Consider the following 27,582-nt stretch of genomic DNA (forward strand, 5'->3'; position numbering starts at 1 on the left):
TTTTGCTCTTCAAGATATGGCAAGCTACCCTGGAGTCTCGGACCGCTCAGAGTGGCATGCAACAATGTAGTATTTGATCAATTTGAACTGCCGAAATTGCCTTTTTACAAGTGCCACATAATGGCTGCATTCCAACATGGGGTTTATTGAGTTTTCCTGATTATAATGCTAGCAATTCTGTCCTGATTTCTAATGCTCCTTTTACACTGCAGTACCTGTTGGGTTACAGAACTGCAACATTTTAATCAACATATCAGCACATAGTGCTAAATTTTAAACAGCAAAATATAACTGTATGCGAGGACAGAGCCCCAAATTTTGCCCATGAAATTGCAATGTAAAACTCCTACAATTTTCTGAGTTAATGCAGTTGCAAATTGACTTTTTTTCTGGAAACAATTAGCAGGGAAATGAGTGCTAAACTTCCGCTAGATTTCCAGAAGTGACCTTTACATAATGTGAAAAATCACATAAAATGTGCAAATTATCTGGTATGGAAATATCAGGAAAATGTAGTAAATTATTTTCTTTATGTAGCAAAATCTCATTCCATATTTGTGAGAGCTCAGTTCTTTGGTATGGGAGCAATTGTGCTTGGAACTCCTAGGCAGCTGCCCTGTTTTACTGTTTTAGATACTTGCTAAAACCTTTTTGGTTCAGCAAGCCTATCAAGACATATAATTTAGTCACCTATATCTGTTTTAGCTTTGCATTATCTCTAAGCTTTATTTGTGCACAGCTGGGGAAACTGTTTTATCAAGAGTGTATATACAGTATATTTTTACATAAAGTTTACCATAGATATAAAAGAGAGGGAGAGAGAAGAAAATACAAATTGTTACAGACATACAAACTTGCTTAATAGCTTTGGTTAAAAGACAAAGCAGCCCGAGATATATATTTATGTTTTGGTGACATCTTCAGATTAGTTTGCGGGTATGTTCTTGGAGATTACGGCTGATACAAAATACTACTGGAACAAAGGAAGCTGACTTATACCAAGTCAGACTATTGAATCCATCTCAGTACTGGCTGGCTGCCTGCATTAGGGGCAGCAGATGTGGGGCCCTCAGTGTTGTTGTTGTTGTTGTTACAGTGGTACCTCGGAAGTCGAATGGAATCCGGAAGTCGGTTTGACTTCCAAAATGTTCGGAAACCAAGGCACAGCTTCTGATTGGTGGCCATCAACCAAGGGAGTCCATTCTGCTGTCAAACCACTCTTACGGTCAGGGACTGGGATAAAGAGGCAAAGGGAGGAAGGAGACAGTATTGAATTGTAGCCAAGCTATGAGGGAGATAATAAGACAGAGATGGGTGAGCAGCCAAGCTATGCTGAGTTAGGAGAATTAAGAGAAGGGAGAGAGCAACCAACGAACACTTCAATAGACAATGTAGAAGATCCTCCATCCCCTAGGACACGGCGGTCGTTGAGGGTACAAGAGCAATGTACGCAGCGATGTTTGGCAATGGGAGGCTTCCATAGGGGCTGGGGCTGTTGCGGAAGGGTAAGAGAGGAGGAGCCAGAGTGATCAACATCATGGAGAAAGACTGAAATTCTTCATCTGTTATCACAGTGACTGAATAAATCTAAATTAAAACCTTTCTTGTTTTCTTCCAGCTCCTTGAAACCATCGGGAGGGGAGGGAAAGAATTCCTCAAGCCTGACACTTACCCTTAGAACATTCATAACAGAATAGCTCAGGGTGGTGGGTTCAAGCCCCACGTTGGACAAAAACATTCCTTGCAGGGGGTTTGATTAGATGACCCTTGTGGTCCAAATTCTATAATACTTTGATTATATGATATTTCTCAATCTCCTTTTCACCAGACTAAACATACCCAACTCCCTCAACTTTTCCTCATAAGGCTTGGTTTCCAGACCTTTGGTCATCTTGGTCAATATTCTTGGTCAATATCCTCCAGTGAAGGAGAGTCCATCACCTTCCTTGAGAGTCTGTCCCACTGTCAAACAGCTCTTACTGTCAGGAAGTTCTTCATGATGTTTAGTCGGAATCTCCTTTCCAGGTTGAAGAGCTGACTTGCCCTTGAGTTTGTCTGATCCTCATTTAAAGCTGTCTAGGATGGTGGTCACACACCCTCCCAGAGGCCTTCACAGTAGATTACATTTCAGCCATGCAAAGGCAGGCTTTTCTGCGTGCGCACACCCACACACCCCTATGTCCTCCTTTCAGGGACACTAGAGGCATTGTCATAGTTCAAGGAGACAGCATAGAATCATCAAGTTGGAAGCTAACCCCAAAGGTGATCTAGTCCAACCCCCTGAAATGCAGGAATTTCAACTAAAACATCCATGACAGATGGTCACCCAACCTCTGCTTAAAAACCTCCAAGGAAGGAGAGTTCACCACTCTCGTGGGAATCTGTTCCACTGCTGAACAGCACTTACTGTCAGAAGAGCTAAACATCTTCCTGATGTTTAGACGGAATCTCTCTTCTTGTAACTTGAAGCCATTGATTCGAGTCCCACCCTCCAGAGCAGGAGAAAACAAGTTTGCTCTGTCTTCCATGGGGAGCCCTTTAGATATTGGAAGATGGCTATATCTCCTCTCAGTCTCCTCTTTTCCAAGCTAAACACACACAGCTCCTTCAACCGTTCCTCAGATGGATTGGTTTCAAGACCCTTGATCATCTTGGTTGCCTTCCTCTGCACACATTCCTTCTTAAATTGTGGTGCCCAGAACTGGACACAGTATTCCAGATGTGGCCTGACCAAGGCAGACTAAAGTGGGAGTATTACTTTCCGTAAGTAACTGACGCCCTGTATGAGAGAGAGAGAGAGAGAGAATCCTCTCTCTAGCCACTTTCTTCACAACATGCATAATTTTATACATTTCTATCATGCCCTCACTCTTACTTACACCTAAACTTTGTAGGGAAGCTCCTCCAACCCCTTGATAATTTTGGCTGCCCTTTTCTGAACCTTTTCCGGCTTCTAAAATATCGTTTATAAGGTATTATTTGAGTAAAGCTTTTTAATCAGGTAAAGTAACCTGGGGTCTAAGCCCAGTGACTCCAGTTTGGACCGTAACAGCCCCCTGTTGACTGAGTCAAAAGCAGCCTTAAGATCTAAAATGGCCACAAATAGGCCTTCTTTATGGTGCTGCTTGTACTTGGCGGCTAAATGGGATAGCACTGTACATTTAGGATTTCCCTGGTCTAAACCCTGCCTGCTCTGGGCCTATGCCCACCTGGTGGAAACTCTGGTGCACATGGCCCTTAAATGTAAAATGTATGATGATCTCTGCCATCAATTTCTAGACCATCTATGTATTCCAACATGGAAACCAGAGACAGAGGTTATACGCTTCTTATTACAGGGGAGAGACCAGGAGTTCACCAAGACAATAGCTAAGTTCCTCTATTTAAATTTTTTGTCGCCAAAGTATGCTACAGGATCCTGCCCTTGCTGGAAACCCACAGAGATGAAACAGATTGCTTGCCTCTTCTTCCCTTTGGTGGGTGGCTGTACTGTTGGGATGGCGACAGGATCACACTGGCTTATTTATTCTGAATGTATTCTGAATGTTCCTATGTGATGCTAATAAAGGTTACTTGACTTGATTTTTTAAGTGCAGTGACCAGAGGTATACACAATATTCCAAGTGTCATCTCTCCATAGATTTTTGTTAAGGCATTTTAATACTGAGTTTTCTTTTTGCTGAATCTTTCAAACAAAAACTAAGCAAGAATCTGTAAATTAAAAAAAAAAAATGGAACAGCAGCTTGATTATGAAGGGAAAAAATGGAGCAAACCCATTTTCTTTCAATTGCAGACAGCTAATGTCTTCCTGGGAGTATAGCAGAAGAAGCCTTTTGTTGTAATTTTTGAAACCAACTTTTGCTTTTGGTGTTACATGATTGAAATTTGCCTTTGAACCATGAATTGCTTGAGTTTTTCTTCCCCCAGTGGCCGATTGTTTGATTTTACACATTATTTATTCAATTGTTTATATCCTTCCTTTCCACTTGAAAATCCACAAGGAAGCTAACAACTTGATTTAAAAATCACAAACACAGACATACACCAATAATTAGAACAACAAAGAAATCAAAATGGTATTGACAGCAAGACAATAGGTCTACGGCATTCACTACAGTCAATTCCAGATTACGTGCATACAGAGCATGTATCCTGATCTGTTTGCACAGTTTGCAGAGAGATTAAATCACATCAGCTATTTATTGAACAAGAATTTGGATTTGTTTGCAAGTAGGTTAGATAGTGTTGTAGGAAGCAAATGTTATTCCACAGTTTCCTGTGCATTTCTCCAGTGTGGTGTAGTGGTTAAGAGCGGTAGTCTCGTAATCTGGGGAACCGGGTTCGCGTCTCCGCTCCTCCACATGCAGCTGCTGGGTGACCTTGGGCCAGTCACACTTCTCTGAAGTCTCTCAGCCCCACTCACCTCACAGAGTGTTTGTTGTGGGGGAGGAAGGGAAAGGAGAATGTTAGCCGCTTTGAGACTCCTTAAAGGGAGTGAAAGGCGGGATATCAAATCCAAACTACTACTACTACTACTCTTCTTCTTCTTCTTCTTCGTCTTCTTCTTCTTCTTCTTCACTTTCCCTGCTGCAAAAAGTCCAATGGGGGAAGAGGTCAGGTTTGCCAATGAGACTGACTCATGCCCCCAAAACACAGCAGTCCTGAAGCACCCTAAGAGCAGCTGCAACTTCCCAAATGCTAACCAGAAAAGTCATTCCTTTGCTATAAATCTAAAGCATGAAAGGGAATATGATGCTTTTTCTCATCACCACTTCACTGAGAGGGGAAACATTCCACAAGTACAGTTGCTTACCCAGTGGAATCTCTGGGGGCATATCAAACATTATGTAACATTTATTTACAAATATCCAGTTTGGGCATGGGTGAGCCACACAGTTTAGAGATTTCTCTGTTCCCACATCAGGTCTCCAGGGAGGCAGCCAGCCCCCCAAGATGCCCAAATTCATCTATCTTTTAAAATCTCAGTCAAAAACTGTCCCTTGCTTACATACACAAATACCTATATAACCCTCTCTGCTTGGCAAGATGGGTGGGAGAGAGATATTTGGATCTGTTCTGACCATCAGCTAAGAATGTGCCTCTTATACAGCAGAATTGTAGAAGTGTAGAGTTGGATTGGACCACAAGAGCTATCTAGTCCATCTTTTGCCCAGGGTGGGGCTTAAACTCACAACCCTAAGATTAAGAGTCTCATGCTCTACCAGCTGAGCTAAGTGGGATTCTTTTTCAGCTCAAGGGCCACATCCCCTTCTGCACAGCTTTCCAGGGGCCACGTGCCCATGGTAGGCTGGAGCAGAGGCAGAGGTGTGTGTGTGTGTATGAGCCTACTGTACAAAGTTGTTTATATATACGGGCCAAATGGAGAGGCCTGGAGGGTCGCATTCAGCCCCGGGCCTAAGGTTCTCCACCAGTGATATACAGCAGATATGTTCAACTCCCAAGAGACTGCAATCTACTCCCACTACTAAAAAAAACTGGCAGTGATCTACCCATTGGATTTACCAAAGTTTTTTTTTGGGGGGGGGGCGCATCAGGATCTCACTATCAACCACAATCTGCCACGGACAACCCACGGTCAGCCAGCAGATCATGATCGACCTGTTGGACACCCCTGATATACAGCAAAGTTAGATGTTATGACTCACAGTGACTCCATTCCTAGAATCAGGGACTGCTCCTTTTTTTAAGCTCCCCCTTTTACCTGGAGGTCATCTGCCATCGCACCCTAGCCACTGCCATATGTGTGTGCAAGTTGAACCTGGCATCACTTTAAGCCCACCCCCACCTCACACAACCCTCTGCCCCATCCTCTCTCTGTCATTCCATGACAGAACAGAATCAAATTAAAGTTCCATTTAGTAGCTTTATGGCCTATTATTTATAACACTTCGGCTCCAAAGTGCTGTTTTATAGAGTGGTTAAGCTGCCATCGTCTGGATAGACTTTGCCATAAATGTCTCGAAGTGCACAGAACATAATGTCCCAGTGTCGCAAAGGAAAAGGCAAGAGATTACTCTCAATTATTTCATATAGTCTGTTTTATTGTCTTATTGTAATAAACTGTCATTCCCCTACAACACTTTAAAATCAATAGTTTGCATTAAAAGTAATGAAAAGTAGTTATTAATCCCACTTAGTGCTTCAGCTCTCCTGCTTACCAAGATGGTCTTGGAGAATGAGGAAAGGGAGTAATTATTCATTTCCAATCAATAGGAACATTTCCAAATGGTCCTGTGTGTATCACCATTATCACTGCCATGTGAGTTAATAATGGTGGGGAAATAGGTCCCAGAACTCTGGCCTGTTGAGATGCTTTCCTGTGCCAGCGCCTCATGGGGTGCCCTTGCTCCAGTTATGAGAAAACAGATACTTCTGCAAAGCTGGTTACAATTGCAACATGAGCACTATTCATTCACAGTGGAGGTTGGTCGATTGGGGCAGATAGGGCACTTCCTTACCAACCTTCATCTAACTTCAGTTAGTCCCCACCTGGCCACCTTCTTTACTTACAGTCCAACCAGCAGGTGGTCCGGGTTGTCAGCTTCCCCCTTCTTAGTCTTGCCCTTCTAGAGCTCAGCAGGAAGCAGGATTGAGACCTAGGATTAGCTGGCTCTGCCTGTTATTGCCTCTGACTCCAGCTACTGTTGGCCTCCCTACCTTTCAACCAACCAGCCCTGATTGGAACCAGCCACCATCGGCCCCCATAACCCACCAGAGTCTCTCTCAACATTCCACATTCTGTTCTGGCTCCATCCCCAACCTCCCGTATTCTTCTACTACCACTAGGGCAACATAAGAAGGCATGGTTTTCCATTCTACCCTGTATTAATTTAATACAGCACTGTTTCCATTGCACTGCAGTTCATCTTCCATTAAAAAAAAAAAAAGCCTGCATTATGGCAAAATTTTGTTACTTACACAGTCAATACATTATTCCATCCTATTCATTTCAGTGCAAGGGAAATGCAATGCAAATGGTGAACAGTGTGGGATGATGACACACAACCGAATATGTATTGTTTGCAGTCTGAAAGCAGGACCGTATTTGCTGGATTTATTTCCATTCTGGACACAAGGTGAATAAGCAAACAGGGGCAATTTCCACTCCCATTTCTGTTTTCATCAGAATTGTCTGACATCGCAAACCACCTCTAACCTTAATGCCCTGGTTCCTCCCTCAGGGCAAAGAATTAGTGCTTTGGAATTTAAATAAATAGCAATCCTTCCTGTACACTTTCATGGTTATGTAGGTAAGCTGGGGGCAGGATATTAATGCTCAGCTCCCAAGCCCAGCTATATGTGGAAACAACAACTCTGAAACACACATAAAAAACAACACCCAAACAGAGCCATTTCTGTCTTTATATAAACTCCATTTAATCAAATTTTCTGATGTTTTATCGGTGCCTAGCTGGATGGATGGATGGATGGATTTACTCTGTCTTTGATACAATGTCATTCTAATGAAAAAGAACTCGGCAGCACATTAATTCCAAGGGACGATAAACATCAAAGTGTCTGCGTGCCTGCTGAACAGGCAGGGACGTTGCCATAATACAGGGAGGGGAGAGAGGGACAATTGCTATAGAGCCAGGTTCCATAGGGGGAGTGTAATACAACTTCATAATAACATGACAAAGAGCAAATAATTGTTACAGGGGATTAAAGATCAAGGGAGGGCTTGTTTTAATAAACTTCACCACTGTCTTGTTTGTTGGAAACATTTGGGGTTAAACACTGCAGGAGCTGTGATCATGGAAAATGAATACGACTTACAATGTCCACAGTGGATTCTAAAGCACTTTTCAGGAAACAAACATTGTAGCGCATTTAAATAACAAAAATGTGGTGCCATGTAGTGGCTATGAGACTGGAGTTTAGAATTAGGAAGTCTCCAACTGGAACCTTCCTGCTGCAGTGAGCAGCCCTGAACATTCTATATATATGCTAAGTGGTTAGCTTGTTATAACAACTAGTGGCCCATAGAGACCAAAGGAGGAGTGACCCACAGGTGGGAGTCCCCAGGCTCCAACAGAGCTTGAGCCCACTCTCCCACTCCTTTTCCCCACTTTATAAAATCTACATTCACACCATATATTCAAAGCACTATGATATCACTTTGAACAGTCATGCCTCCCCACAAAAAAGCATTATGGGAATTGTAGTTTGTTAAGAGTGCTCTTTAGGTGTCCCCTGGTCTCCTTCCAGGGCTACGGTTCCCAGACTGCCCTGTGAAGAGGGGTTGACTCTTAAAGCACCCTGGGAACTGTAGCTCTGGGAGGGGGTAAGTGTCTTTTAACAAATCTTAACAGAGTGCACCTCCCTGAATTATTTGGGGGAAGCCATGACTGTTTAAAGTGGTATCATAGTGCTTTAAATGTATAGTATGGATGTGGCCAGGATCAGTGATGTAGCATAGGTTGCCAGGACCCTGGGCAAGGCATGTATTGCACCCCCTAACCAGTGGACCATTAGCACTCCCTGAGTCTGTGGAAAGACCAGTCCAGTTACTGAACTCCAGTATTGAACCCCTTACCCCCCCCTCCCCCCTAAGCACATGTATTGTATCCTCAGTAAGTGTGTTCGCGATCCCTGCCTTCAACATGGAAAGTTGTGTGTGTGGCAGCAATCATGTGTTTGAGAAGCCAGTATGCAGTCCTTAGGCATGGCCGGTGATGGTTCCCCGTTGAGTGTCAGCCAGGGCACATGCAGGCCTGCCCTCAGTGCTGTGTGAATGAGCCCCCTGTCCTGTGTTCTCTGCTTTGCAGCCACAAGGGCATTGCTCATGCTAGAGTTGCTCTCTGGGCAACTGCAAGTGATGACCTAGTTTCTGTAGACAAACAAAGAGCCCATTGGAAAGACAAAAGTGTTCTGCTTCTGGAAGCACAACAAGCAGCTGGAAGAGCAGTGGGACACACATACATGCCTTGACTACCTCCCTTTCTGAGTTACATGTGTCGGTGACTCCCCCACCTTGTTTTCCACAGATCGCCACACAGCATCTGAAGAAGTAGGTTGTTGCCCACAGAAGCATGTACCACTTTATAATAACACATTATCCAAAGTTATCCAAGCTGACATGAAACATATTTTTCCACGAATCTCCCAGAATATTTTATCCTGTATCATTTTGTCCATGTGCCCCACATTTATCTAAATATAACCACAATGGCCTCATTCACATCAACACTTCAGCCCCTAAGCCCAGCTGTTGCCAGGCACTGACAGAATGCACTTTGAACATGGTCTGAACCTATTCTACCCATATCTGTGTAGTGGAAGTCTGATCTTTTGCTACTCTGTACAGATCTAGCCTCAAAACTCCATTGGAATAATTATGCTTTGCAGGGATGGCAGGGTAGCCAGTTTGGGATAACAAATCCACAGATTAGGAGATAACAAATCCACAGATTCCATGATGGCGCCTCTGTGGTTGCACCCAAGTTGTGTGGGTGGAAAAGAGGAGAGAGGTTCAGCTCCCTCTAAAGCTGTGACCAATGGAGAAACAAGATCTGTTGCGGAGTTCATTCAGTGGGCCCCTCAAGTTGTATATGAGTATAAATAAAGCCTATATCCTAAAGACACCACAGTCTCTGTGGACCTTCATTCCAAAGAAACAGAACTCTGTGTAAGTGCCTGGAATCCGTCTCTCACTGCTTGGTGATTGGGGTGGTGTGTTAACAGCTGTATCCTTGACCCACCACAATATTGGATGAAATAAGTGATCTCATTCCCAGAAGTACGGTACTCAGCACCCACTTCTGCACAATGGAAACCAGGTCACTCTAATTTGGGCATGTAGGTATGGATTTCAACAGCACACTATTCAGGCAACATGCTGGTCTGCCTTTCCTGATAGAGCCAAGAATAGAATGATGATCAATAGACTTTTTGTCTTATGCTCAAGACTAAGGGATCAAGAAGAAGCTAAGTGGGACAGATCAAGTGACGAGTAAGTGAGCAAAGGAGAGCAGAGCTTGGTATGGCAAATGCAGGGGGAAGCTAAGATATGATCACCTGGTGACTCTCTTTACATTCCTCCCACTTCACTGAAACAAACCCAGGAAACAGATTGAGCAAGGAAGCTTGAAGGGTGATGAGCAGGAAATATAACAATGTGGTTCTTGCATGCACACATACAAAGGTTTTGCATGCCTTCAGACGAGGACACTGAGCCCTCCTTCCTTGCTGTCTCCCATCAAGCACAGTGATGCAGATGTTCAGAATTAAGAACTCCAGAGCACACATTTCCCTAGTTCAAAATTTATGGGCAATTTATAAGCCGTAACTCTCCAACATCCAAGCTCAGGTTGCAATTTCTTTGGCCTCATCTCCAGGACCTGCCCACCCTCTCATTACAGCTTCGCTTCTCTCCTTTCCTATGAACTTTACTTGGTGACAGTAGCAGCAATGAGAAGGATTACAACTGCATCCTTTACTGAGCCATGCAACTGCTTTGCGGATGCAAAGACCCTGGGGAACGCCATTTCCCCGGGGCTCCTAAATCATTTCAGGTGATTATTATTGTTGTTGTTGTTAAAATTTATATACTGCCCTTCATCTGAGGAGCACAGGGTAGTTATACAATATAAAAACACAAAAATACAACATGATAACCAACAAAACAATATCTCCCCATACTTAACATGGTTTAAAAAGAGCATGGACTAATTAGCCAAACACCTGGGAGAAGAGGAATGTTACATATCTTTAGGCGTCAGGTGAGCCTCCCTGGGGAAAGTCTCCATAAATGGGGAGACCTGTTGTTTTGTTGCCACTCTCCAGGCTTCTCATGGAGGAAAAACATAAAGAAAGACACCAGATGATGACTGTAGGGTCTGGGTTGGGTCATATGGGGAGAGGCTGTCCTTGAGGTACTGTGGTCCTGAGCTGTTTAAGGCTTTGAAGGTCAAAACCAGCACTTTGAATTGGTGTTCCAGAAGCCCTAGGAAAGTAATTACAGTTCCCAGAGATATTAGCATATGAGATACTGCAAACCCTCCAAGTGTCCCAATTTTCCAGGGATAGCCACGGAATTATGAAAGCCTTTCAGGCTCTTGATTTTATCCCAGAATGTCCCTATTTTGCCCACCTTTGCTACCAAGCTCAGGGAGGAAGGTGAGTTGATGTTTCTCCTGAGTGATGGCAGTGGTGGTTGTGAGGAAGCACCTTCCATGGCTGCTACTGCTAGCCTCCTCCCTTGGGTGGCTCACAGCGGCTGCTTGGTGGCAGGAAGGCAGGGAGGAGGAGAGGCTGCTGTCACTGAGGCCCAGCCCTATGTAATGTGCTGGCTCTGAGGGGTGGACAGAGGGCAGGGCCACTCTGGGTGGGAAGAAAGGGGGAGTGGAACTGAGTGCAAGCTGCCTTGATTTTGTTTTCTAAAAATGCTATGTGCATCCGTGTCTAATCTTGCCCCTTTCTGAAATTTATTTATTAGTGTGGTTTTCTTTTGTTTTTGTAAATCTACCAAAGTATAAGATAAAATGAAATCAGGATTAGGGGTTTTCCTCAGGATGGTGGAGGCTGTGTGTGCTGTGTCCCGTTGGTGTAGTGGTGGTAGCACTCACCCTTCTGCTGGGAGGAAATGCACGTGGGAGGAGTGAAAAATGTTCCTATTTTTATCTGAGTAATGTTGATACTGTTCCTTCAGCATTCTGGGAACTATTCGAACTGCAGCAGACCTCATTATCTAGCACTACCAAGTAAGTTTTTATGGGGAAGGAAAGTGGTCTTAGCAGGGTATTCTCAAAGAAATTGGGGTCTGTAAAGCCCCCTTTTTTCACCCCATTTCATCTACCTCAAACCATTCTTTTGTCATTTTCTTCACTACATGCAAATGGAACTGCAAAAATGGGGCAGCATTTCAGTTCACCCTGGCCACTTTAATCAACTTGCCACATAGCATATGAGCCTGTTTTGCATGCCACTGCCTTCAGAGATAGACAGTGGCATTTAGGGCTTCTTTAGTGGTGACACCCCAGCTGCAGAATATTCTCCCTAGTGACACTTGACAGGTGCCTTGTTTGCAACACCAGGTGAAGACAATTGTGTCCTCATGTGCTTTTTAATTGATTTTCTGTTTAATTGCTGCTCTGGTTTTCCTTCTGTGGTGCTTAATAGTTTATGGCTTTCATGTCATACTGGTGGAGGAACGGGGCTGCGGAGGGAGCGGACCACCCCCAGCACCACTATTCTGGTAGGGTGCCATCGCGGCGGCCCCCCCGGACACACACCATGCACCCCCCTGCGCGCTGGGCACCACACCCCCACAGGCAGCACATCACACCCCCAGAAAGCGCGTCATGACCTCGCAGGCAGTGTACCATGCCCCCTGAGGCAGTGTGCAATGCCCCCAGAAGAAGAAGAGTTTGGATATGATATCCTGCTTTATCACTACCCGAAGGAGTCTCAAAGCGGCTAACATTCTCCTTTCCCTTCCTCCCCCACAACAAACACTCTGTGAGGTGAGTGAGGCTGAGAGACTTCAGAGAAGTGTGACTGGCCCAAAGTCACCCAGCAGCTGCATGTGGAGGAGAGGGGAATCAAACCTGGTTCACCAGATTACGAGTCTACCGCTCTTAACCACTACACCACACTGGCCAGCCATGCCCTGCCTGCTCTCCGCCCCTGGTAGTGGAGCATGCAGCTTCGCCACTGCATACAAATAGCTAGCTGAGTTTTTTAAAAAAAACACTGTTAGCTACCTTGAAATGGGGGGGGGGGGTTAGTGAAAGGATTAAGAACCTCAGGCCCAGGGACCAAATGCAGCTGCCCAGGCCCAGGCTAGGAGCTCCAGTGGCACAATGGGTCAGTGTGTCTGGCTGTTAACCAGAAGGTTGGTGTTTCGAGCACCCAGAGACAGCTGTGGGCAAGATTCCTGCATTGCTGGGGGTTGGGCTAGATGACCCTGGGGTCCCTTCTGATTCTACAATTCTATGAGTCTTTAGCCAGACCACAAAAACTCTTCTCAGGCCACACCTTGCTTTTCCCTGGCTGGAATGAATTTTTGAACTGTCACCTGCTTGCCTGGAGGATGGACAGGTGTGATTGTGACTGCTTGCAGAGACCTCTGGTTTTGCATGGCTAGAATGCAGCCTACTGTGCAAAAATAGCAGTCGCATCCATTGCTCCATCCACTTTTGAATTTTGCTACATTCGTTACTGGCATACGGCCCCTGGAAAACCTTCCCATGAGTAAATGTACCCCCTGGACTAAAAATTGCCCCGCATCCCTGTTTTTATGAAAGACCCCAAAAAAAAGAAGAAGAAGAAGAAGAAGAAGAAGAAGAAGAAGAAGAAGAAGAAGAAAAGGCTTTTTCCTTTTTTATTATTATAATACATAGCATTAAGGGGCAGAGTTTACACATGTACTTCTTAATGCCCAATGCATTTGTGGAATTAATCACAGGATGAGCTAAGGGTAGGAGAGGATGGCGAGTGCTTCTTTCCATGTTGTTGAGGTATCAGCATGGTGGATGGACCATAAAAGTCATTAAAAGGCATAAAAGTCAAGTGTGTACAGAGGGAAAGAAAGACACATTGCTCCAGCGGCTCACTGCTACAAGTAAGGAAGGGATGGCCCTTTCTCTGAAGATGATAGTCCTCTAATCGAGCAGTGACTTTATCTGAAATTAAAATCAAACCTGACATATGGACAGTGGTAGGAATGAATTATATCTCAGCGATGGCTGGAGCATTCCTTGCTAATTTTCTGCTTTATTCAGACAAGGAATGGTTTGAGAAGGGAAAGCAGAGATAGGGGGGTGGGATTTTCCCATGCTCCCAACTCTGCAGGCATCAACAGCTCTAGGATGGAGTAATATGAACAGTGAGCCACTGTGCAAAAGCACCAAGTGGGGTGGGTAGGGCAGATGGCTAGGTGGAGAAGGAATCCCTTAAATATCTGAAGCATCCATGTCATGAGTCCCATGGAAATGTCATGAAGGTGATGGTCGGATCATGAGGAGGAATGGAAGGAGCTTAGTGGCTGGAGCTGGACAACCCTAGGGAGGGTCCAAGCAGGATGGGGGAGGTGAAATTTACTGACTGAGTTTACTTGTACACAGCTTTTCCACAATGAACTGTACCCCAAGCAGCTTACAGCAAACAGCCCAAATGTCAAAATACAGAGCATTGGAAATACAGATATGCAAAATACAGAACCTATCAGTAATTTTTTGAATGGCGAAAATCTAAAAAATTGGCAAACAGAATAAATTCAATATTACAAACACACACACAATCTAGGCACCTGTAGAGACGTCTGATATCTGATAATTGTCTTGGGGGCGGGTGTCTCTCAATGGGCCTCATGCTCAGCGGTAGAGCATCAGGTTCAATCCCTGGTATCTCCAAGTAGGGCTGGGAAAGAATCTGTGTCCAAAACCATGGAGACCCACTGTCAGTCAGTGAGGGCAGCAGTGGAGCCTAGTACACCCTCCTTTCTCAAGCAGTTCATGCTGGGCATGCTGCCTTTACTGGCACACTGCTCCATGGAGTGCAGGGCCCTTGGAAGCGAGTTCGCTGGCCCCCTGCAAGGTTCGGAAGCTGCCCACTCTGATCCAAGGATCAGTGACAGTGATAGTACTTGGGCAAAGTGTTTCCTGCCTTTGTGACTGGGCCACACTTGTTTAAACAGTGGTTACAGAAACATTTCAGAACAGTGAGGAGAGGCTAAAATCAGGGAAGGGAGCTATTCCCAGATGTGTAGAACTTTAGGTGGGGGGGGGGGCTAAAGTCTAAAAATGCACTTCATAGAATCATAGAGTTGGAAGAGACCACAAGGGCCATCGAGTCCAACCCCCTGCCAAGCAGGAAACACCATCAGAGCACTCCTGACATATGGTTGTCAAGCCTCTGCTTAAAGACCTCCAAAGAAGGAGACTCCACCACACTCCTTGGCAGCAAATTCCACTGTCGAACAGCTCTTACTGTCAGGAAGTTCTTCCTAATGTTTAGGTGGAATCTTCTTTCTTGTAGTTTGGATCCATTGCTCCGTGTCCGCTTCTCTGGAGCAGCAGAAAACAACCTTTCTCCCTCCTCTATGTGACATCCTTTTATATATTTGAACATGGCTATCATATCACCCCTTAACCTCCTCTTCTCCAGGCTAAACATGCCCAGCTCCCTTAGCCGTTCCTCATAAGGCATCGTTTCCAGGCCTTTGACCATTTTGACCATTTTGATCTTCAGGTAGAATGCATTTGTTCAACAGTGACAAAAAAGAAGAAGAAGGAAGTTCAAAATGCAGTTTGTAAACTCTCCTTCTTACATGGATCCTCAATTGATTAAAAACCCCAGTACATTTAAAATAGCAGACTTGTTGTTCACACATTCACACTGAGAGAGCATCAAAGGTGCTTTCTGGCAGCACAAAATTGCATGTGCAAATTGAAGTTATGTCCAGTAAAAGTACACCCACTGTTCTGACATCCCACCACAGGGAAAGAACATTATCCCATTTTTCTGCAGCTCATTTTACTGGCTATCTACTGTGCTGTGTTGCAAAGGGACCCTACCCTACTGTTGCAGTCAAAATATATACCGTAGAATGGGATGCGGAAACTGTGGCCCTCTGGGTGCTGTACTTCAACTCCCACCTACCCATATGAGCCAACTCATAGGGGCCAAGGGGTCTTCCCCACAAATAAAATATTTGAGGGGCCCACCCCCCACCCCAAGCTGATGGTCATTGCCATTCAAATGGTGTGTGTGCACCATGTCATTTGATCAATTCTGTGGGGTGTGGCTTACCTGCCTCCCCATACTTTATTCAAGCTGTCACGCCTGCACCTGCCCCATTCACCATGGCCAATGGAACATAGGAAGCTGACATGAGTCAGATCATTGGTCCATCTACGTCAGTATCATTTACACTAACCGTTAGTGGCGCTCGAGATGCTCTCGAGATGCTCTGCATGCAAAACAAATGCTCTATTGCTGGGAAACAGCCCTTCCTCCAAATGTTCAAGGATGATAGGAGGTGGAGAGATGTAGAAGATACATACTGTGTCACCCATGATATAGAAGATCCAAGAGCTTGTCTGGCCTGCTGTCTACATGCAAAGTTAGACATATGCACATCAACCACAGAAGGGGTTGCCGATCAGGTCAGTGGTTTGAATCCCCACAACAAGGTGAGCTCCCATTGCTCAGTCCCTGCTCCTGCCAACCTAGCAGTTCAAAAGCATGCCAGTGCAAGTAGATAAATAGGTACTGCTCCAGCGGGAAGGTAAACGGCTTTTCCGTGTGCTGCTCTGGTTCGCCAGAAGCGGCTTAGTCATGCTGGTCACATGACCCGGAAGCTGTACGCCAGCTCCCTCGGCCAGTAAAGCGAGATGAGCGCCGCAACCCCAGAGTTGTCCGCAACTGGACTTAACAGTCAGGGGTCCCTTTACCGTTACCTTTTACCTTAACCATCCTCTGGTAAGAGAATTTAGTTTCCTAGTCTGTGCAAAAATGTAAACTACTGGCAGACTCCTAGTAGAAAGATCAGACTTACTTCTCTTATGTATGTATGGTTGAAAAGGTCGTATATAAATAAAATGAATAAATAAGAAAATAGGAAACTGCCTCATACCAGCTCTGACTATTGGTGCAGCTTGTGCAGTAGTCTTCCCCAACCTGGTGCCTTCAATGTGTTTTGAACTCCAATTCCCATCAGCACAGCCCAGCACAGTCAGTGGTCAGGGATGATAGGAATTATAGTCCAAGCCATTTGGTTGCAGGAGGGCTGGTATATGCACTGCCTGGCTTTTACCCTCCAAGGTTACATGCAGTGGTTCTTTCCAGCCTAAGATTGAACCTGGGGACTTCTGTATTCATAGCAGGTGTGTTACCCTTGAGCTACAATATGTTCCCTTTTTCTGCACTGAGTTGTGGTCCTTCCCCCATTCTTTTCCCTCCTAGTTCATGTAGCCAGTGGCAGAGGAGCTGGGTGGGTAAGATATGTGGCTCTGCTAAAATGAAACTGACTGCAAGGCTGTCTGCAACACAACTGAATTTCAAAGCCATTCTTGCCAATAATGAAATGACTCTAAAACAGAACGTAATCAGTAATTCACATTGTAAGGCAAGTCTAATTGCTATGAAGAGGGGGGCTCAAATGGGTTTTGGAAAAGGTTCCACTGATGTATTTCTCATTGAGTTTGGTGAGGTCACAAGATAATGGGACATCCATGCTCAAGTGTCATATAAATCAATCTTCTGAACATCTTCAATCTTTGTTTAATGGTAAAGGAGAGCAATGTTGCTTCCTTCAAAGCATCAGAAAACTTTGCGAGGTTTCAGTCTTTGGTTTTCTGTCTTCACCCAAAAGGAAAGTGATGTTAAACCTGGTGATAGCCTCATGAGCTGCATCCAAGGGTACTAAAGGAGCCTGCGGATGTAATCTCAAAGCCTTTGTCTATCATCTTTGAGAAATCTTGGAGAATAGGTGAGGTCCCTACAGACTGGAGGTGGGCAAATGTTGTCCCCATCTTCAGAAAGGGAAAAAAGGAAGACTCAGGTAACTATTGACTGGTGAGCTGACAATGATACCACAGAGGGTCCTAGAACAGATATGGTAATTCAACAGTCGGTCTGTAAGAATTTAGAAAAGGATGCTGTGATTATGAAGACCCAGCATGGGTTTGTCAAAAATAAGTCATGCCATACCAATCTGATTTCTTTATTTAATGGAATTACAAAATTGGTGGATCAGGGAAATGCTGTGAACATAGCGTATCTTGATTTCAGTAAGGCTTTTGACAAAGTCCCCCATAATATTATTGTGAGGATGCTGGTAAAATGAGGGTTGAACGAGGTAGCTGTTAGGTGGATTTGTAGCCGGTTGACTGACTGGAAAAAAAGTGACAAATAGGGTGCCACAGGGTTCTGTCCTGGGCCTGCTGTTGGTCAACATCTTTGTAAATGACTTGAAGGAACTGAGGGGATGCACATCAAATTTTCAGTTGACACCAAACTGGAAGGGGTAGCTAATGTCACAGAAGACAGAATCAGAATTCAAAATGACCTTAACAGATTGGAGAACTGTGTCCAAGCTAACAAATTGAATTTCAATAGGGACAAATGTAAGGTTCTGCACTTAGACAGGAAGAACCAGATGCACAAATATAAGATGAGGGACACCTGGCTTACTAGTAGTACATGTGAAAGGGATCTAGGGTCTTGGTGGACCACAAACTTAACATGAGTCAACAGTGTGATGCAGCAAGGGAGAAAAGTTAATGCTATTCTAGGCTGCATCAGCAGAAATATACTGTCCAGATCAAGGGTAGTAAATCTCTGTTGCAACTGCAGTGGAAATGTTTCATGCAGGTATCCCAGAAGGAACTAGTTGGCCACTTTGAGAACAAGATGCTAGAGTAAATAGCCCTTTGTTTTGATCCAGCAGGGTTCTTCTTATGATGTTAAATTCTTACTGTATATACTACAGCAATAGAGAGTCAAGAAGACCCTCCCTGTTTGTCTAGTTGTAAGTTGTTTTAACTGATATTCATCTTGTATTTTTAAATTATGACCCGTTCTGGGACCTCATGGTGAATGCTGGTTACGGAATCTAAGAATAATAATTGTTCCCACAGTGCCCCTGACATAGTCCTGTTTGCAGCTCTGCTGTTGGCGCCTGCTATCATTGCCAGGTAAACATTCCAATACCTAGGTGAAGGTAAAGGGACCCCTGACCATTAGGTCCAGTCGTGGCCAACTGTGGGGTTGTGGCGCTCATCTCGCTTTATTGGCCGAGGGAGCCAGCAAACAGCTTCCGGGTCATGTGGCCAGCATGACTAAACCACTTCTGGCGAACCAGAGCAGCGCACAGAAACGCAGTTTACCTTCCCGCCGGAGCGGTACCTATTTATCTACTTGCATTTGATGTGCTTTCGAACTGCTAGGTGGGCAGGAGCAGGGTCCGAGCAACAGGAGCTCACCCCATTGTGGGGATTCGAACCACTGACCTTCTGATCGGCAAGTCCTAGGCTCTGTGGTTTAACCCACAGCACCACCCACCCGTGTCCCTACCAGTTGTTAAATGTAGGTTCTAGTGAGCCTGCTCTCATAGAATCATGGAATCATAGAGTATGGCTGGGGATGGGCTACGGCTCAGTAACAAAGCATATTGCTTTGCATGACAAAGCTCCCAATTCCAAGTGATGGAGTGCAGCAGAGTCAGTTGGGGTGAAGTACTACTGATTATTCCACAGCAGGTATTATGATGTCATCTCCTGGGGCACTTTAAGACAATCCTCTGCATAGCAAATAAATAACCATTTCCCAGAGAGAAACCCACCTAGTCATCTAAGATAAGCAGAGGAAGAGGGAGGTTGCATTAGCATGCAATGCTAAGGATAACTACATTTGATATTTTGAAAAATCCACTAAGTCCTTATATTATAAATGACCAGCCATGTCACAAGTGGGTGAGCAAATCTGTGAGTCCACCAGAACATTCCATCAGGCTAGATGTGAGCAGAGGTGGGGTGAATGAGGTAGGGAAAGCTGCCTTTGTATCAAAGCTATAACATCTGCACTGGTTTAAAAAATCATTTTTGCTGTGCAGGCTTGGAAGGCTATGGGGGTTGTCACCACCCTGGGTTCGATTTTGTGGAATGCTCTCCACAGGGGAACATGCCTGGTGCCTTCACTGTCAGTTTTCAACCACAAGGCTTCACCCAGGCTTTTAGTTGTTAATTTGGATCACACCTTGGTATGATGGCAGTCTTTTCTATGGGGGCAGGGAGGCCTGCAATACTTCACTATCATCTTCTAATATTACACAGTAGCAAATCAATATTCAATGTATTTCATAGTGTGCAAGATGATAAGTTCTGCCCCAAAGAGCTTACAATCTAATATTTGACACAAACAGAGGCCATGGATGCCATGCAGTCACAGTCTTCCTCCCATACTTTGCTGGGGGGCGGGGGGCTTCTACTAGCTGCTGGCATGTATGCTATGGTATGGCAAACTTACCCGTTAATCTTTGCCTTCATTCCCAGCCAAACACACACTTGCACAAAACCAGCAATAACCTTGGGGAGATGAATGACCTTGAGAGATTGCAAATATATTGCCTGTCATCCCTTAACAGAGCTGCCTCTGGTCCAGAGCTCCTCTCTGCGTTTGCTTGGCTAAGTGCAGGCCCTGAGAATACCGCAGAGACACACGACTCATTACAAGGCACATAGAAAATGTGTGCAATCTGTGGAGAGGCAAGGATGGAGGAAGGAACACTATGACTTAAAGACCTCCCCACTGTGTGTGTGTCCCCCCCCCCCTTTTCTTCTTTTTGTGCATTTCTTGGAAATTTAAAAGGTCGCCAGGAGCTAATGAACCTCGGATAGCAAAGCTGTCTCCTGTTTGTTTGTCATTTTGAGTTTTTCTGGTTGATTAGGATCCAGCCTGGCAGGAAGGTATGAAATAACAAGTGCCTGGGAGTTAAGAGAGGTCACATTTTGTTTCCTGAAAAATGCTGAATTGACTGTGGAGGGGGGAATAGTTTGTCCAGAACACTAAATGGAGTGGGGGGGGGGAGAGAAAGAAGAGCGAGAAAGTGCAGCAGTGCCACAGAAATAAACACACTCTTCTCTGCCTCTACCTACCCTTTAATAGATCTCTTTACTTATCATTTTTTTAGCATACCCCTTCTTCAGTAAATCTATTTCTTTCTCCCCGTCACCAGCCCCCGGTTACAGAACTCAGTGACTTTGCCACCCAAACAAAAGGGAACTGTGTTAGAAAGTTGGGTTGACTCATTCGATTGGTTAGAAGGTGGGGTTGCACTGCTTAAGCATTGCAGACTACAGTATTTCTGTGTGAGAAGCTTGGCTTTATTTATTCATCTGCCATCCCTTTAACAATAAATCCTCTGGACAACCTACAAAACGCTATTATTATTAACCGTAAAATGTCTTTAAAAAATGCAATGCAAACATAAAATTGAACACGCTAAAGCATCACCAGAATAAAAACAGAAACAAACCCCAGGACAAAGTAAATGGGGTTCCCACTGCCTAAAAAGCACTCAGGCAAGTTCAGGTCCACAGTCACTCGCTCAACCAAGTGAATAGTTGTGGACAAGTACCACCTATATGGGGAACACTGAACCAGGCAAAAACAGTCAAGGGAGATGTGAATCAAGGCTGGCAAGGAGTGTGTCTTAAGAAGGCTGGCCACATCTGCCCCCGGAAACTAAGGTTCCCCACCTCTGCCCTAGATTTTCGTTTACAAGCTCTCTCTGCTCCCTGCCCCCTTGTAATGAGTGTTCACCTGTACTCCTGTTCCTGCCTGTTGGCCTTGTTTTGGTTTCAACTGTGTTATAATCATCATCCCTCCCTCAGCCCAATACAACCTTAGTGTTCAAAAATGTTACTTTACGTGCTTTTATTACATTTCTATCCCACCTTTCTTCCAATGAACTGCAGGTGATGTGCATGGTTCTTTCCTTCCTCATTTATGGGACTACCTCTCCTGGTCTGCCCTGCAGAGGACCTTAAGGTCCATGAATAACCATAGTTTAGAGGTCCCGGGTCATGAGGAAATCAGACTATCCTCCACCAGGGCCAGGGCCTTCTCAGTGATGGCTCCAACCTGGTGGAATGCTCTGTCCCATGAGACCAGGGCCCTTCAGGATTTAACCTCCTTCCATCGGGCCTGTAAGACAGTTATTCCATCTGGCCTTTAATTTGAATTCAGCCTGATCTTTTATTTCCTTTCTCTTCCCTCCCCCTCCCCTTTTATGAAGATCACCCGCTCTGAGACCCCACAGCTAATTCTCCCCTGGCCGCCTCGCTGGCCCAAGTAGGTCTAATTCAGCCAGCTAGCCCTGGTGATTATCTAATGCTTATTAGATGGATTTCCCCTAAATTGATTTCTGAACTTTGATTTTTATTGTTATTCATGTTTTTATACTGTATTTTATGCTGCTTTTACAATTAAGTGTTTTAAATTTGTTGTTAGCCACCCTGGTTTTTGAACCAGGAAAGACGGGGTATAAATAAATTACTACTACTACTACTACTACTATTATTATTATTATTATTATTATTAATTTCATTCTCACAACAACCCTGGAAGGTAGGACAGGCAGAGAAAGAGTGACTGGCCCAAGTGAGCTCTATAGCTGAGTGGGGATTTGAAACCCAGTCTCCCAAAGTCCTAGCCCTAATTTCTAACCACTACACACACAACCCTCCCCACCGCCTCTCTCTCTCTCAGTCTGTTCTAACACTTCTTTTGATTGGCTCTAGTTTATCTTGCAAGGTCTGGACATTCCATATGCATGCTGGGAAATATCCTTTACTTTCAGTATTATTCTAATGACAATGGATTTTCAGGATCTGGTAACCTGTACCTGTTTCTCCCCACTCCTGGCTATCTGCTGTGTTTGTCCCTGAACTACATGATAATCCACTCCTGGATTTCTGCCATCAGTGGGGATGGATGATCTGGCTTTTCAACCACTGCTGATTGCAAAGCTCCTCAAGAACAGAGGCCAAGGCGTGTAATGAAAGCTACTGTATACAATCGTAACCGCAAGGGGCAATTTAGGCAGATAGAATGCAGTTACCCAAATTACAATTTAGCCAGGGCATAAATCTTTCAGCAGTAATAATAACACTTACCCTGGCTATGCAGCTTTGCATGTTCAAAGCACAGATAGTAATTTGTGTGTCAGAGGTACTTCAGCCCCTGGAAAATTATTAACCATCAAGGAAGTTGCTCCAGCTGTGAGCACCTCCGGTTTCAAATTTGCAAAAGTGGCTTGGGAATCTGTGCTCAGATTATTTTTCTTTGGCCAACCATTGCAGAAACCTGCAACTTTGAATGGGAAGAGTAAAAAAAACACAAAACAGCAACACGTGACAACCTTTCTAGCCTGCCAGAGCTAAGGTTCTCATTCATCGAGCTTTAATCCTTCCATGGCATCCTAATGCCCTCTGGATTAGGGCACAATAAAAGACTGGAAGAATGCATTGCAGTATCCAGCACTCCCCAATCAATCAATCAATCAATGACCCCTCCAAAGTTGAAGGTCATGGCCGCATTGTTCCCAAATGAGATGTTTAAAAAGCAGTATATTTCAGTAATAGGTCAGCACCATTGAAATAAGCTAAAAAAACACGATAAAATAATTAAATCAGCACCACAATAAGACCTTTAAGATGAAGCAGTATGAGATGGATACTCAGCTGGATAGCTCAGTTGATTAGAGTGTGGTGCTGATAGCGCCAAGGCTGCAAGTTGTACTAGACCAGGCTTCCTCAACCTCGGCCCTCCAGATGTTTTTGGCCTACAACTCCCATGATGCCTAAGCTATCAGGACCAGTGGTTAGGGATGATGGGAATTGAAGTTTCAAAACATCTGGAGGGCTGAGGTTGAGGAAGCCTATACTAGATGATTCTCAGGGTCCCTTCAGACTGTATGATGCTATGATTCTATGGGTGAGCTTTTAAAGGCCATATTGAAAGGGCCAAACACACAGTGGGAGGGAAGGAGCTCCACACGTGTGAGGCAACCAATATCACAGATCTTTGAGCAGGGCCTTCATCATTCATCTGAGCCAGGTCAAGCTCATTCAGGTAAAGACTGCCTTGCAACGATCTGCCAAGCAGACTGGGTATTCTATTTCCTGCATCTGACAACAGAAGCACAGGAAGCTTATACTGAGTCAGACCCTTGGTCCATCTAGCTTTGTATTGTCTACACTGAGTGGCAGCAGGTCTATAGGGTTTCAGGAAGTGGTTTCTCTCTCTCTCTCTCTCTCTCCTGAGGACTCAAGATGCAACTTTCTGCATGCAGAGCAGATGCTTCACCACTGAGTGATGGCCCTTCCACATGAAGGCTTTTGCCATAATACATTTGATAGTCTGTTTACTTCAACAGACTAATATGGCTGCTCCTCTGGAAATTGGTACTCTTAGAGCAATTGCTATTACTTATTGCCCCCAGTTACCATTCTGTGTGTGAAATAACCATGCACACTTCATATTTATTGCCCTCGGTTACCTCCATGTGCAAAACAACCATGCACACTTCATATTTATTACCCTCAATTCCCATTCCAAGTGCAAATTTAGCATGCACAGAAAATATTTTGTAGGATTTGTCCTTTTTATAGTATCGCTGGATGAGCACTTTAGGAATTCAGTTTATAGTGTTTCATTTCCTTTTTTTGTATCTGGTTTCTAACTGGTTTTTAATTGTTTTTTTGTATTTTTATGGAATTGGAAGTTGCTTTGAGACTTTTACAAAAAGCAACAAATAAATGCAAATAATAATAATAGTCTGCCGTCCTTGATCACCTTTCCATGTGGATAACAAGCATATACAGCAGCTCATATTTATTGCCCTCTTCACAATTCCATGTACAAATTAAGAGCAAACATGTAATTTTTGCTCCCCTCAATCACCATTCCTAGTCAATAATATAGCAACCCCCACCAGCGCCTGAAGTGTGTGGGGGGGGGGGGTTGCAGGTGTACTACACCATGGGGGTGGGGCATCCCAAGTGGGTGGGGCAAGCAGCATGGGGTACACCACCCAAGCAAATGCATCACTCCTACATTTGGTTTTGGGACAGCTTCCCTCTCCCCACCAGGTGAGAAGGTGGTTTGGCATTTTGTCAGGGACTGGGAAGAGGAGGAATGGTGAAGACTGCCTCCCCAGCTTGTCCCTTCCAGGGAAGAGGGAGAGGGTGTAGATTTACAACAGGGGGTTGAGGGAAGTCATAGCTCAGAGACAGATGAGGGGGGAAGTTGGGAAATAGTGGGAGAGGAGGAGGAGGAAGCACCAGAGGGTGACAGCTGATGGACACAGCGTCTTTAGAAAGCATTCCAGACCTCCCTCCCAGAACACAGCAGGCATTGAAAGTAGGGGAGCAAAGAGCTCAAAGGCAGAGGGCACATAGCAGCACCTGTAGAAGTGATGAACGAGGAAGTGGGAGAGACGGCAGGATGGAGTTTCACTCGGGATAGCGCTATTATCTAAGAGGCTGGGTTCTATTGCCTCTCTCTGTAAATACTGAATAAAAAGAGGACAGGAAGAAATATTCCCTTGTCTTTGTACATTCCTGGGCAACCAGCCGAGAATCGCTGGCAGCATCCTGACACATTTTCTCTCCAAAATAACTTTTCTTCTTGGGTTCTTCTGCCCCACCCCTCCACTCACTCACCTGGCTCCATAGTTTGCCAGCTGCTCCAGTGCGGTTTGCCAGCCCTCCCTCCCAGGAACAACCCAAAGTTAGACCTAAAGTTTTGGGAAGAGGCCAGCTGGCAGAGAGGAAGGAAATAGGCACCACCCAAGAGCTGCCAGCCAGCCTTGGAAGGGGAGGGGGACTTGGAGGGGCAGGGCTGGCACCATGCTTCTGTGTTGCCTGCGCACCACCTCTGCAGCTCTTGCTCCTCCAGGCTCTCCAAGAGTTACTACGGGAGAGCCACTATGAAGGAGGGGATGCCATGTTGCAAAAGAAAACCAAAAACAAAGGGAAACGTTTTTCAACATGCTGCTCAGCTTTTCTTCCTATGGAAAAGAGGCAACTCGCAGAATGGGTTTTTGACCCAGGTGACAGAAAGCCCAATTTCACCCCTGCTGGATCCTGCCCTGAAGGCTCGCTTGTTCCACAGTGTGCCTCACACTGCTTTTTCAGGCAGCACTGGGCCTGCTGAAGGGCAACCAGGAGAGGAGGCAGTGACTGGGGTCCCCTGCAGCCCCAGTGCTGTCCAGGGTGCCCCTCCCCCTCCCATTCCTAAGCTACTCTTCCAAGTGATAACAAGTATGCACAGCTCCTATGCATTGCCTCTCCATCACCACACCAAGCTGTGTCAACTCTGCTCAATAAGTTTGAGGAAAGAGATATAATGGGGGAAAGAGACAATAAAGCCCCCTGCCCCCAGGATCTTCAGGGCTTGAATAACTTTCCTAGGCACAATTAAATGGAACACAGCACTCAGATTTAGCCTGCAGCAGAGATCCCAATGGGGGCAATGCAATCTGAACCTGCAAAGCCTAAGCTTCCCTTCACTTTCTCTTCCTTTCTTGCTCAGAGCAACGAGGGAAAGACTGAATCATTTGGTGGAAGAGAAAGAAAAAAACAAACCCAGAAACCACTGCCATCTGAACTTTAATGGCTTAGTTTCTCGTAGCTGGAGGCAGCGGTTCATATGCATTCCAAACAGCGCTTTGAAAGCAAATGTACCATTTTGGAAGCTATTCTACCTGAAAAACAATATATTTCATCTACGTTCCCCCTGCATCCTCGCAGGGCCAAGAGAACACATCAATCTGAGGGGGGTGGCAGGTTCACACATGCAAGTGAGATGTCTGGGAAGGGAGAGAGTCAGAAGAAGGTTGATCAATCGCAGGTGCAAACCCCCACCTCCCCCCTACAATAGATTTTACTGGAGGCCCCCAAAGCACTGGGGTTCTGAATGACTGTAGGGTGGGAAGTGATTCAGGAGGATGAATCAAATCAGTCTTCTCTGGTTTTCTTTTCCCAAACTCTCCACATTACATGTGTAGGTTCAGCCCTGCCCAGGCCTCAAACCTGGCATCTCCTCATGGTGCTTAAGAAGAGCCCTGCTGGATCAAGTCAAAGGAAAGCTTGCACAGAAAATGAGGCAAGACAGAGGCTGCTCACCTATTACACACATCATGCTGCAGCAAAACTTCCACAGAGCAATTTTCTGTAAGGCACAGGTGATGCATGTGCGTATGTCTGGCTCCTGTTGGAGTTTTGTAAATATATTGCAGCTGTGTGCAGAAAAAAAACAGAAAAACTGGTAAGACTGCTGGTTGAAAGGATAAAGAAAACCCAAGGTTTATCGTTCACGACAAACTAAGCCGTTCTGCATAAAGGCTTTATATGTGGCCAGTATGGAGTCAGTAAGTGAAAACTAGCACATGCAAACAACAAATGCTGACTAAAACCCCAGTGCTTTGGAGGCCTCCAGTGAAAGCTATTGTAGGGGGTAGGGGGGGGTTTGCACCTGCTATTGATCAGCCTTCTTCTGACTCTCTCCCTTTCTCCAAGCAGTGGCACCATCGGGGGGGCAAGGCAGTGTCCCCCCAAAAACATTTCAAAGAGGGGGTCAGGCCTGTTATGTATAGGAATTTTTTTTTTTTTTTTTTGATGATATGCGAAGAAGCAGAGTAGCTTTCAGCTAGAAAGCTAAGTAATTTTTCTAGGTGATTGATAGCTTCTTTGTAAAGACTATACAGTGTCCAGACTCTTTGTATTCAGAAAAACTTTAAACATATAACTGATAACAATATATTTATTCAAACATGGGTACGTTCTCACTTGTAGATGGAAGTCTTCTTCCTTAGACTTATAAAGAAAAACTGTGGTGAGACTTGCACCAGAGTTTTACCTCACTCAGGCCTTACAGCTTCTTATAAGAAGTTTTTACTTTCACCTCAGCAGTATTTTCTCTGCTCCTTACAGAGAGCTCCTGCACAGGTTTCTCCCAATTAACGTTTAGGGATCTTCCTCTGTATGTTTCACTTCAGACAGATCACACTGACACAACACTGCCCTCAGCCTCTCAGCAGCCATTCTCCC

At 44.9% G+C, this 27,582-nt stretch overlaps 1 long non-coding RNA gene across 2 annotated transcripts; it reads right to left on the minus strand.

The window, feature by feature from the left end:
• Positions 1–802: 802 nt before the first annotated feature.
• On the minus strand, positions 803–27,582 carry LOC310669352. Of its 2 annotated transcripts, none has more exons than XR_014507126.1 (3): positions 27,464–27,582; positions 26,659–26,771; positions 803–1,233 (listed from the first exon to the last, which is right to left on the minus strand). It is a non-coding gene; the product is annotated as an uncharacterized lncRNA (long non-coding RNA). The 2 variants fall into 2 exon arrangements; XR_014507127.1 differs by having other exon boundaries at positions 27,322–27,556.

Source organism: Podarcis tiliguerta, assembly GCF_965153285.1.
Source record: "Podarcis tiliguerta genome assembly, chromosome: Z".
Classification (NCBI taxonomy): domain Eukaryota; kingdom Metazoa; phylum Chordata; class Lepidosauria; order Squamata; family Lacertidae; genus Podarcis; species Podarcis tiliguerta.